Source organism: Phalangium opilio, unplaced genomic scaffold, assembly GCF_054372755.1.
Source record: "Phalangium opilio isolate 3A_F unplaced genomic scaffold, DU_Popi_V2 ptg000209l_1, whole genome shotgun sequence".
Classification (NCBI taxonomy): Eukaryota; Metazoa; Arthropoda; class Arachnida; order Opiliones; family Phalangiidae; genus Phalangium; species Phalangium opilio.
Window position 1 is genome coordinate 15,228,511 of NW_028324217.1, and position 11,139 is coordinate 15,239,649.

Genomic DNA, 11,139 nt, shown 5'->3' on the forward strand with positions numbered 1-11,139 from the left:
AAACTTTAATTTGTTTCGTTCAGTAAGTGTTTCATGTGTCATAGATAAAACGCCATGATTAATGCACAAAGAAAATGTTATTGACAAGTTTTCGGACCGCGATGCTGAAATGTGGTGGTGCACCATCGTGCATGAACCACATTCTGTTTATTAAACCTAAGGGTACGTCTTCGAGTAGTTCTGGTAAATCGTCCCGTAAGAACTACAAGTAAGCCACACCGTTTAACCTGGGCTCTAGGAAATATGGCCCAATTAAATTGTCACCCACAATACTACACCACACGTTTAAGCTGAATTGTACTTTGTGAATTCTAACGCAAGTTGCGTGTGGTTTTTTCTTAATCAGCAAACCAATTGGCGGCTGCTTGTTTTTGGATCGTCCTCGAAAATAGTGAGAACTTCGCCTATTCTTAAAAAACAGAGCACTAAAACAGAGCACTATGTTTTTTAAGAAAGGAATAAAAGAGGTTTCACGTACATGTGTTTGTTTTATTAAACTCATAATTCAACGAAGTCTGTTACAATGCCTTTCTTCACAAATGCCGAATATGCGGATATGCACCTAATGTACGGACTAGCCGAGGGGAATGCCGCTGCAGCTGTACGCTTGTATCAGGAAAGATTTCCGCAGAGGCGACTACCAAATCGACTGACGTTCGAGGCTGTGGACAGACGTTTGAGGCAAGATGGACGAATCCAACCGGCTGGACCTCAACCTAGAGCGAGAGCCATCCCAGAGGCCGTAGAAGACGAAGTTCTCACCATTTTCGAGGACGAGCCTGAATCAAGTACCCGCCAAGTTGGTCGCCGATTAGGCGTAAACCACACGCTCGTGTGGAAAATCCTCAGAAGCCACCGGTTTCATCCTTTCCATGTTCAAAAAGTTCAAGGTTTGAATCCAGCGGACTACCCACGACGCACGGCGTTTTGTCAGTGGTTTCTGGCTAAAGTAAACGATATTGATTTCCCACGGGATTTGTTGGTTACTGACGAAGCTAACTTTTCACGGGATGGTATTATTAACTTACATAATAAACATCAATGGTCCCAGCTAAACCCCCACGCAACTTGCGTTAGAAGTCACCAAGTACAATTCAGTTTAAACGTGTGGTGTGGTATTGTGGGTGACAATTTAATTGGGCCATATTTCCTAGAGCCCAGGTTAAACGGTGTGGCTTACTTGCAGTTCTTACGGGACGATTTACCGGAACTACTCGAAGACGTACCCTTAGGTTTGGTAAACAGAATGTGGTTCATGCACGATGGTGCACCACCACATTTCAGCATCGCGGTCCGAAATTATCTTAACGCGACCTTCCCTTTGCGGTGGTTAGGTCGAGGTGGACCTGTGGAGTGGCCTGCTCGATCACCCGATCTGAACCCTTGTGATTTCTTTCTTTGGGGCCACCTGAAAGACTTAGTTTATCAGACTGAAGTGCCCGATGTTGAAGAGCTACGTCGACGAATAATTCACGGCTGTCAAACAATTCGCGAAACTCCAGGCATTTTTCAACGTGTAAGGGAATCATTTGAAAGACGTGCTAATGTGTGCCTTAACGCGGGTGGTGAACACTTTGAACAATTTTTGTAACTAGTTGCAATTAAATGTTAAAACTTGTCAATAAATTCATTTTCTTCGTGCATTAATCATGGCGTTTTATCTATGACACATGAAACACTTACTGAACGAAACAAATTAAAGTTTGTTCTTGTTTTTGGGACCACCTTTGTGGGCCATTAACGCCGAAACGTGGCTCTGCATTGTAATTGTTCTCTGGGCGAGTTTACTCTGTTGGAAACAAACAACACGCCCCTTAATTGGAGATGGGTTTTTCAAATACATTCGAGATGTCCTTTTAGGTTTTCTCAAGGTCATACCTAACGTACAAGAGTGTTGTCCGTGATGATGAAGATTTGCGTAGCTTTTTACGGTTTGAGATAACAGGAACAAGCCAGGGATCTTCCAACATGTCCAAGTATCATTCGAAAGACTGCCTCGTTTTTGTAATGCCGCCCGTGGACATTTGGACTAATTCCTGAAAATAACATTGTTTACGCTGTGCTAATAAAAGTCCCTTCAATCAGAACCATTTTACTTGGTGCTGGGAAGATCTTGAAACATCATGTCACTTGGGATTAATTTTACATTACCACCGTAGGCATACTTCTACTCATTTATACGCTTCTGATTAGTAAAGGTAGAAATCAATTGTTCGATTAAAGGCTATTGAAATTGTCTAGTAATTTTAAACAAGCTGGTTAGTCGGTCTTAAGTGTTACTCCTCATTTTTGGATATTTCCTTGTTTTAGGGGCGAATGTTTGGAAGGCCATATCTCCGTAACAAAATGTTGTACACCCCATGTTCTTTGGTACTTTCCGCTCAGTTTGGTCCCATAAACACGCCCCTTAATTTGTGATGGACTTTTCAGAAACACCCTGTATAACCTAATTAAAACCATAAAACCCACAATACATATGGGAACAAAAGGTTATTGAAAAACCATTAACAGAACAGTATTTATAATACTTCAACGTTTCTATCTATATACAAAATTGAATAGTTATTTAACATTATATATTGGAACAAGCTAATTCGAGCCATAAAAACCCACAGCACATGTGGGAAAAAAGGCTCTGGGAAAACCCATTTGGGAAAAAACCATAATCACAGTTGAATTATTAATATTAAAACACTTATTTTTAAATTGTGAGTTGATTTTTCACTCTGACGTCTGAGCTATCCACGAATAAATTTATTAATAGCATTATCGAACGATGCAATGGATGTCAAATATTCATGTCATAATACAAGCTAATTCGAGCCATAAAAACCCACAGCGCATGTGGGAAAAAAGGCTCTGGGAAAACCCATTTGGGAAAAAACCATAATCACAGTTGAATTATTAATATTAAAACACTTATTTTTAAATTGTGAGTTGATTTTTCACTCTGACGTCTGAGCTATCCACGAATAAATTTATTAATAGCATTATCGAACGATGCAATGGATGTCAAATATTCATGTCATAATACAAGCTAATTCGAGCCATAAAAACCCACAGCGCATGTGGGAAAAAAGGCTCTGGGAAAACCCATTTGGGAAAAAACCACAATCAAATTAGGACTATTAATATTAAAAACTTCTTCAGACTGTTTAAGGATGAATGTTTGGTGGATAGCGTCCGAAAGAAAGCAATAACCTAGTAGATGAGGCGTAGTTCTTAAAGTTTCGTTTTTTCGAAACTATTACATAAGTGTATTGGCGCTGTACGTTTCAGATAACAAAGACCAAGACGACTCCAGTTCCACAAAATAGGAAAACTCTGCCTCTTGGCGTTAAGTTTTTCTCCTTTCTGTATTTCCACTGCTAGACCGCTATGCAGCCCGCCCTTGTATTGCTCTACTTGGTGCTCCCATAACATTGAAGGTGCTAGAACTATAGTTCTATTCGATAAATTGCGGCGAAGTCCAACTTCCGCTTTGAGCGTTGGCCAACTTTTGAGGACGCTGCAGTGTTACCAACGGCAGATAACGACGCCAGGAACATTTTCAAAATCACCTCGGCGGCGTTTTGCCGAAAAAAGGGGATTTTCGTCTAGGACTATAGAATTGTTGCCGATTATTCAGCCATTTCCGCTTCGCCATACCTAATACATTTTTAAAGTACGCTATACAAAATTGCTCCATTCTTCACCAAACCTATGAAACTTGGTGCAACACTTACACTTTGTTCAGTGGTTCGCCTTTACATGAACCCACAGTTGCCGCTCCAGATCTCAGTCATCTGACGCAACCATTTTAACGTTTTCAGAGTTGTATTTCACCTTTATTAAGCCTAAGGATAAGCCTTGAGATATATTTGCCGACGTATTTTCTGAAGAACCACAATAAATCACCTCAACGATTATCTCCATTAACTAATTATCACTATTAAATACCTTGTTTACAATTTCGTTGACCTTGTCCTCCATGGTTACCCATGAACTAAACCAATGCTGTAGGGTTACTCATGAATCACTCCAATCCTCTAGGGCATTCATGAATCACTCCAATCCTCTAGGGCATTCATGAATCACTCCAATCCTCTAGGGCATTCATGAATCACTCCAATCCTCTAGGGCATTCATGAACTACGCATATCCTCTAGGGTATTCATGAACTACGCATATCCTCTAGGGTATTCATGAACTACGCATAACCTCTAGGGTATTCATGAACTACGCATAACCTCTAGGGTATTCATGAACTACGCATAACCTCTAGGGTATTCATGAACTACGCATAACCTCTAGGGTATTCATGAACTACGCATAACCTCTAGGGTATTCATGAACTACGCATAACCTCTAGGGTATTCATGAACTACGCATAACCTCTAGGGTATTCATGAACTACGCAAAACCTCTACGGTATTCATGAACTACGCATAACCTCTAGGGTATTCATGAACTACCCATAACCTCTAGGGTATTCATGAACTACGCATAACCTCTAGGGTATTCATTAACTACACAAATCCTCTAGGCTACTCATAAAATATACCATATTTTTAAATGGATTAATACCAAACTTATATGGCCGCCTTAAGTGGGTCTCTTAGTCAAGGATCCCAAGCCTTAAGTGGGTCTCTTAGTACAGGATCCCAAGCCTAAAGTGGGTCTCTTAGTACAGGATCCCAAGCCTAAAGTGGGTCTCTTAGTACAGGATCCCAAGCCTAAAGTAGGTTTCTTAGTACAGGATCCCAAGCCTAAAGTAGGTTTCTTAGTACAGGATCCCAAGCCTAAAGTAGGTTTCTTAGTACAGGATCCCAAGCCTAAAGTAGGTTTCTTAGTACAGGATCCCAAGCCATATGTGGGTTTCTTAGCCAAGGGTCCCAAGCCTATTTCTCGTAGTTTAGACCCTTAAAGCAACAGGCGGCTCCATAGGCGCCCCTACCATGATGCCTAACCTTGTATACGGGGTGTTTCTGGAAAGTCTGGCACAAATTAACAGGCATGTTCCTTGAGTCAAAAGGAGTCCGAAAGGTCCTATGACGTTTTGGGGTAAAACGCTCCGTTGCGACGTTATGGGCTCTCAAAAGTAGGCCGAAAAACAAGGAGATTTTGCAGAATTATAGCACTAGTATTGTGGTTTTGACCCAATTGTTTTCGATTATTGAGCATAAGACAATGATCGAAATAAGTTCAAACCTAGTGGAAGACCGTGAACGTGTTAAACGGCCAAAACCGTTAATCCCTTTGTTTTCATTAGTGATTGTAATTAAAGGTAAGGAAAGTAGCTCAGATATCGGTTACTTGTTTGTTCAGATGTACTGGTAACTGACCAGTCATTTATTCTTTATTTCAATTACTTTTACAATAATTCGAATGCATGAAACCCTTAACCTTTACAATAATTCGATTGAACCCTTTAACCTTTACAATAATTCGTATGAAACCCTTAACCTTTACAATAATTCGAATGAACCCCTTAAATTTTACAATAAATCGAATCGAACCCATTATTTTTACAATAAATCGAATCGAACCCATTATTTTTGCAATAAATCGAATCGAACCCATTATTTTTACAATAAATCGAATCGAACCCATTATTTTTACAATAAATCGAATCGAACCCATTATTTTTACAATAATTGGAATCGAACCCATTATTTTTACAATAATTCGAATTGAACCCATTACATTTACAATAATTCGAATTGAACCCATTACATTTACAATAATTCGAAATGAACCCATTACATTTAGAATAATTCGAATTGAACCCATTACATTTACAATAATTCGAATTGAACCCATTACATTTACAATAATTCGAATTGAACCCATTACATTTACAATAATTCGAATTGAACCCATTACATTTACAATAATTCGAATTGAACCCATTACATTTACAATAATTCGAATGAACCCCCATTACTTTTACAATAATTCGAATCGAACCCCATTACTTTTACGCCATGAAGCACGTTAAGGTTAACCAGTCTGTAAAAAACCTACAACAACAACTTCTGATGTGCACATTTGGAAGCTTATCTGGAACTAATCATGGTCTAATTCATGAATGCAGAGTACTCAGATATGCATCTTATTTATGAGCTGGCTCGGGGAAATGAGGTGGAAGCTAGGCGCTTATACCAGAAGCACTTTCCTCAACGACGCTTGAGAGAAACCGGGAAACTTCAACCGTCGGGACCTGAACCTCGTGCAGCGATTGTTCCCGAGGATGTAGAGGACACCGTTTTGACAATTTTCAAAGATGATCCAACAACCAGTACCAGGAACGTCGCACGACAATTGGGCGTTAACCATGTACTCGTCTGGAAAATCCTTCAAGGACATCAGTTCCACTCATACCATTTGAAAAAGGTACAAGCTTTAAACGAAGCTGATTATCCGAGACGGGTCGATTTGTGCCAGTGGTTTGTGGCACTGGTAAATGACTTAGACTTTCCGCGTACTTTGCTAGTTTCCGACGAGGCCAATTTCTCGCGTGACGGGATACTTAATTTACATAACTATCACGAGTGGAAGCAACAAAACCCGCATGCGACCACTGTCATGAAACATCAAGTTCAGTTTAGTTTGAACGTCTGGTGCGGAATTGTAGGAGATCATTTAATTGGACTTTATTTTTTGCAACCGAGGTTAAATGGGGAGGCGTACTTGACCTTTCCGCGAGACAATTTACCGGAGCTTTTAGAGGACGTACCGTTACGACTGCGACAAATAATGTGGTTCATGCACGATGGCGCACCGCGGCACCGCCCCATTTTAGTCATCATGTTAGAGCATATCTTGATGTCGCGTTTCCCCGGAGGTGGATAGGTCGAGTCGGAACTGTTGCGTGGCCAGCAAGATCTCCCGTATTCAACCCACGCGATTTTTTTCTTTAGGGCCATCTCAAGGACTTGGTATACCGAAGTGAAGTTCGCGATGTCGAAGACTTACGACAAAGGATAATTGAGGATGTGATATCATCCGTAACACGCCAGAAATCTTCGAACGTGTTCGTGAATCTTTCAAAAGACGCGCGCAAGTTTGCTTAAACGTTGATGGTGCCCATTTTGAACAATTTTTGTAGAACAATGTAATTGGGTTTCATTCGAATTATTGTAAAAGTAATGGGGTTCGATTCGAATTATTGTAAAAGTAATGGGGTTCGATTCGAATTATTGTAAAAGTAATGGGGTTCGATTCGAATTATTGTAAAAGTAATGGGGTTCGATTCGAATTATTGTAAAAGTAATGGGGTTCGATTCGAATTATTGTAAAAGTAATGGGGTTCATTCGAATTATTGTAAATGTAATGGGGTTCATTCGAATTATTGTAAATGTAATGGGGTTCATTCGAATTATTGTAAATGTAATGGGGTTCATTCGAATTATTGTAAATGTAATGGGGTTCATTCGAATTATTGTAAATGTAATGGGGTTCATTCGAATTATTGTAAATGTAATGGGGTTCATTCGAATTATTGTACATGTAATGGGTTCAATTCGAATTATTGTAAATGTAATGGGTTCAATTCGAATTATTGTAAATGTAATGGGTTCGATTCGAATTATTGTAAATGTAATGGGTTCGATTCGAATTATTGTAAAATTATTGGGTTCGATTCAGATTATTGTAAAAATAATGGGTTCGATTCGATTTATTCTAAAATTTAAGGGGTTCATTCGAATTATTGTAAAGGTTAAGGGTTTCATACGAATTATTGAAAAGGTTAAGGGGTTCATTCGAATTATTGTAAAGGTTAAGGGTTTCATTCGAATTATTGTAAAAGTAATTGAAATAAAGAATAAAAGACTGGTCAGTTACCAGTACATCTGAACAAACAAGTAACCGATATCTGAGCTACTTTCCTTACCTTAAATTACAATCACTAATGAAAACAAAGGGATTAACGGTTTTGGCCGTTTAACACGTTCACGGTCTTCCACTAGGTTTGAACTTATTTCGATCATTGTCTTATGCTCAATAATCGAAAACAATTGGGTCAAAACCACAATACTAGTGCTATAATTCTGCAAAATCTCCTTGTTTTTCGGCCTACTTTTGAGAGCCCATAACGTCGCAACGGAGCGCTTTACCCCAAAACGTCATAGGACCTTTCGGACTCCTTTTGACTCAAGGAACATGCCTGTTAATTTGTGCCAGACTTTCCAGAAACACCCTGTATACATAAGCATTTCACCTTGCCGTAGGTAGGTAACAATGAGACTTAATGCATAAGGGAGGACCTGAAGCTTACCCTAACAAGCTAAACCCAATGTACAATAGAAAGGTCGTCAATAAGGGGCGCACTGGAGCTCCACCTTGCTTTATATAAATTTTTCTATTTCAAACTATGTTCTTTTAAAAATGCAAATACCCTTGTGGTAAGAATAATAAGACTCTCTATATCATGCTTCGTATCGGTCTCGAAAAAGTTGGTTACCAAACGCCAAATCCAATTGACAATGATAGTCAGTCGAATACTTTTGTTCTAGACCCGGCAAAAGAGATATTCCAAATAAATCAAGGAACATTCTCAGTGCCGTTTGGCTCTTTAAAAAGTTAATATTGAAATCTCCAACCACAACTGTTGGAATAGACGATTCATATTTCATATCAAACAAAGGGTTAAAGTCCTCAAACACAGTTCTCAAACTTCCTAAGGGAGATTTGTACAACAATACCACAGATATAAGTTCTCCTTCTATGTAAACATCTAACCAGCAACGTTCCACGTGAGAATTTCTAACAGGAATGTCGCTTCGTAAAACTCTAGTATCTATCTCTTTAACTTCGTTTTCAGGCGTGTCTCTTAAATATATGGACGAACCAAAAGCAACTCTGCGTGCCGTACTTGGCAAGTAAATACCACCTACTTCCTTAAAAGATGGCACTCTAAAATCGTCCGTCTCTTTTTTCCACGTTTCAACAAAACATAACATTTGACTTTTCATTATTACATTGTCTGCTAAAACATCTTCTAAATGAGCATTTAAAGACTGCACGTTATGTACATAAATGTAAAGGGGACCATGCAAGAAAGGTAGTTCGATGCTTTTTGTGTCTCGCAACCTCTTAAGTTCCAATTCTACTAGGTTGTTTTTGGGCGAATTAGGAACTTTAAATTTTCCATCAATATATAAACCGGAAGCGGTTTTTGCTCTACTACAAGCCACATATAAATGCGCTCTTTCAAATTTTTTTGTAACCTTACAATGAACCACTACCGACGAGTAAGTATCACCCTGACTTTTATGTATCGTAATGGCCTCAGAAACAACCAAAGGCAATTGTTTCCTAGAAACTGAGGCATTATTTTGTCTCCATTTTCTATTAAACGACTTGATTACCTTTTCAACAGGCGTCCACGAAGCGTTAATATTACTATTCAAATATAAACCATGACATTTTTGCCTCAACATTTTCCCAACTTTGGGATCGTCAAACTGAATCCATACCCTGAACGGGATTTTATCCCCGAGCCTATTTGTGCCGTACTCTATCTTTCTTAACCAACCGGTCGCGCCATTAGTTAGTCCGTCAGAGGTGTCAACATTGTTGGTCATCATATATCTCGCGCCACACGCAAGAGTCAATTGTTTGGGCAGACCATACGTATCAGACGTTGCTAACTTTTCAACTTGGGAAAGTATGTTATTTTTAACTTCACTACTAAGATCACCATTGACAACATCTACTGAAACCGAAACAGCCTTTTCCGTATTCATGTTTAAAAGCTTATTTTGATTGAATTGGTTTACTTCCGCGTTAGTGGCGAAAAGATGTATCGCTTATTTTGGGTGTACACGCTCAGGCGTTACCTCCAGACTACTAAAGAAATCAATATCATTTTGAGTCATACTTCCCACAGCCATTCTATTTAAAGCTTCAGCAAATATTTTATCATCTCTCTGTCTCATAATTTCCTCAAGTTCGGCAAATTCAAATTGCTCCCATATTGGGTTACCAATTAACGACGCGTAAGGATTATCTGTCTCACTTTGACCTTGAAATGCGAAATAATCGCTAACTGGTCTCAATTGGTTAAAGTCTCCAACTAGAACGACAGACACACCACCAAAATAATCAGGACAACCCATAATCTCTTGTAACCTAGCGTTTACCCGATTAAACACTTTCGCTCCAACCATTGAAATTTCGTCAATTATTACTAGTTTTACTTGACCATAGAGTAACCTGCAATTCGGGTACTTGGCGTTTAGCCGCCTTAGCCGCTTGGTTTCTATCACGTTCTTTTTCTCTAAATTCGGGATCTTGGCGTTTAGCCGCCTTAGCCGCTTGGTTTCTATCACGTTCACTTTCCCTATACTTTGGATCTTGGCGTTCAGTAGCCTTACTTAACTGATTTCTTACACGTTCGCTTGATCTATACCATTCATCAACCCTTTTTAATTTCTTGGTAAATATTCCACCCTGATTTTCAATTTCACAATTTGACTCATTCTCTCGCTTTTTCCCTTTAGTTAGCGACTCCCTCTTACTGAATTCTTCATTTTGTCTCAGGATTCTTAATCTCTGTAACGGATAGACATTACCATGGGACGTACAAGGTACTTGTTCATGGCTTTCGATGATTTCACTAATATTAGCATTAACATGGGACCTACAAGGCACTTGTTCATCGCTTTCGATGATTTCACAAATATTAGCATTAACATTTTGTACATTATTGGGTTCCTTATTAATAGATATGCCTACGCCTACAGTACTTTCAATAGAACATTTATTTAATGCATTATCTTTCGTACGATCATGGCCAACTGGCCTCACGGTAGGACCAACATTTTGTGTGCTAGAACCTGTTCCCAAAAGAGACTTTTTTTCCGCGGCTAACGCTCTTCTCCTTTCATTTTCGCGTTTCCTAAATTCGGGATCTGACGTTTTTGCCCTCATTCTTTCCCTTGCCTTTCGTTTTCTGGGGCCGTATTCTGCAGAAAATGTATGCTCCTCCTCCAGACTTAAGCTCGCTGATTGGTCGGTCAGGATCGAACTTAGGGCTTTTCATTGGCGGTGGCGGTTTTGGGGCAAAACTCACTTAAGACTTCTGAGAGGTTGAAATTTTCGAGCAGACAACATTGACACGTGTCAAAATATACACCAAATTCAAAGTACTA

The 11,139-nt window shown here is 39.3% G+C and overlaps 1 long non-coding RNA gene across 1 annotated transcript; it reads right to left on the reverse strand.

Moving 5' to 3' along the window:
* Positions 1–3,611: 3,611 nt before the first annotated feature.
* Positions 3,612–4,058, reverse strand: LOC149620803 (uncharacterized). The gene is made up of 3 exons (XR_016375298.1): positions 3,940–4,058; positions 3,726–3,875; positions 3,612–3,648 (listed from the first exon to the last, which is right to left on the reverse strand). It is a non-coding gene; the product is annotated as an uncharacterized LOC149620803 (long non-coding RNA).
* Between the last annotated feature and the right edge of the window lie 7,081 nt (positions 4,059–11,139).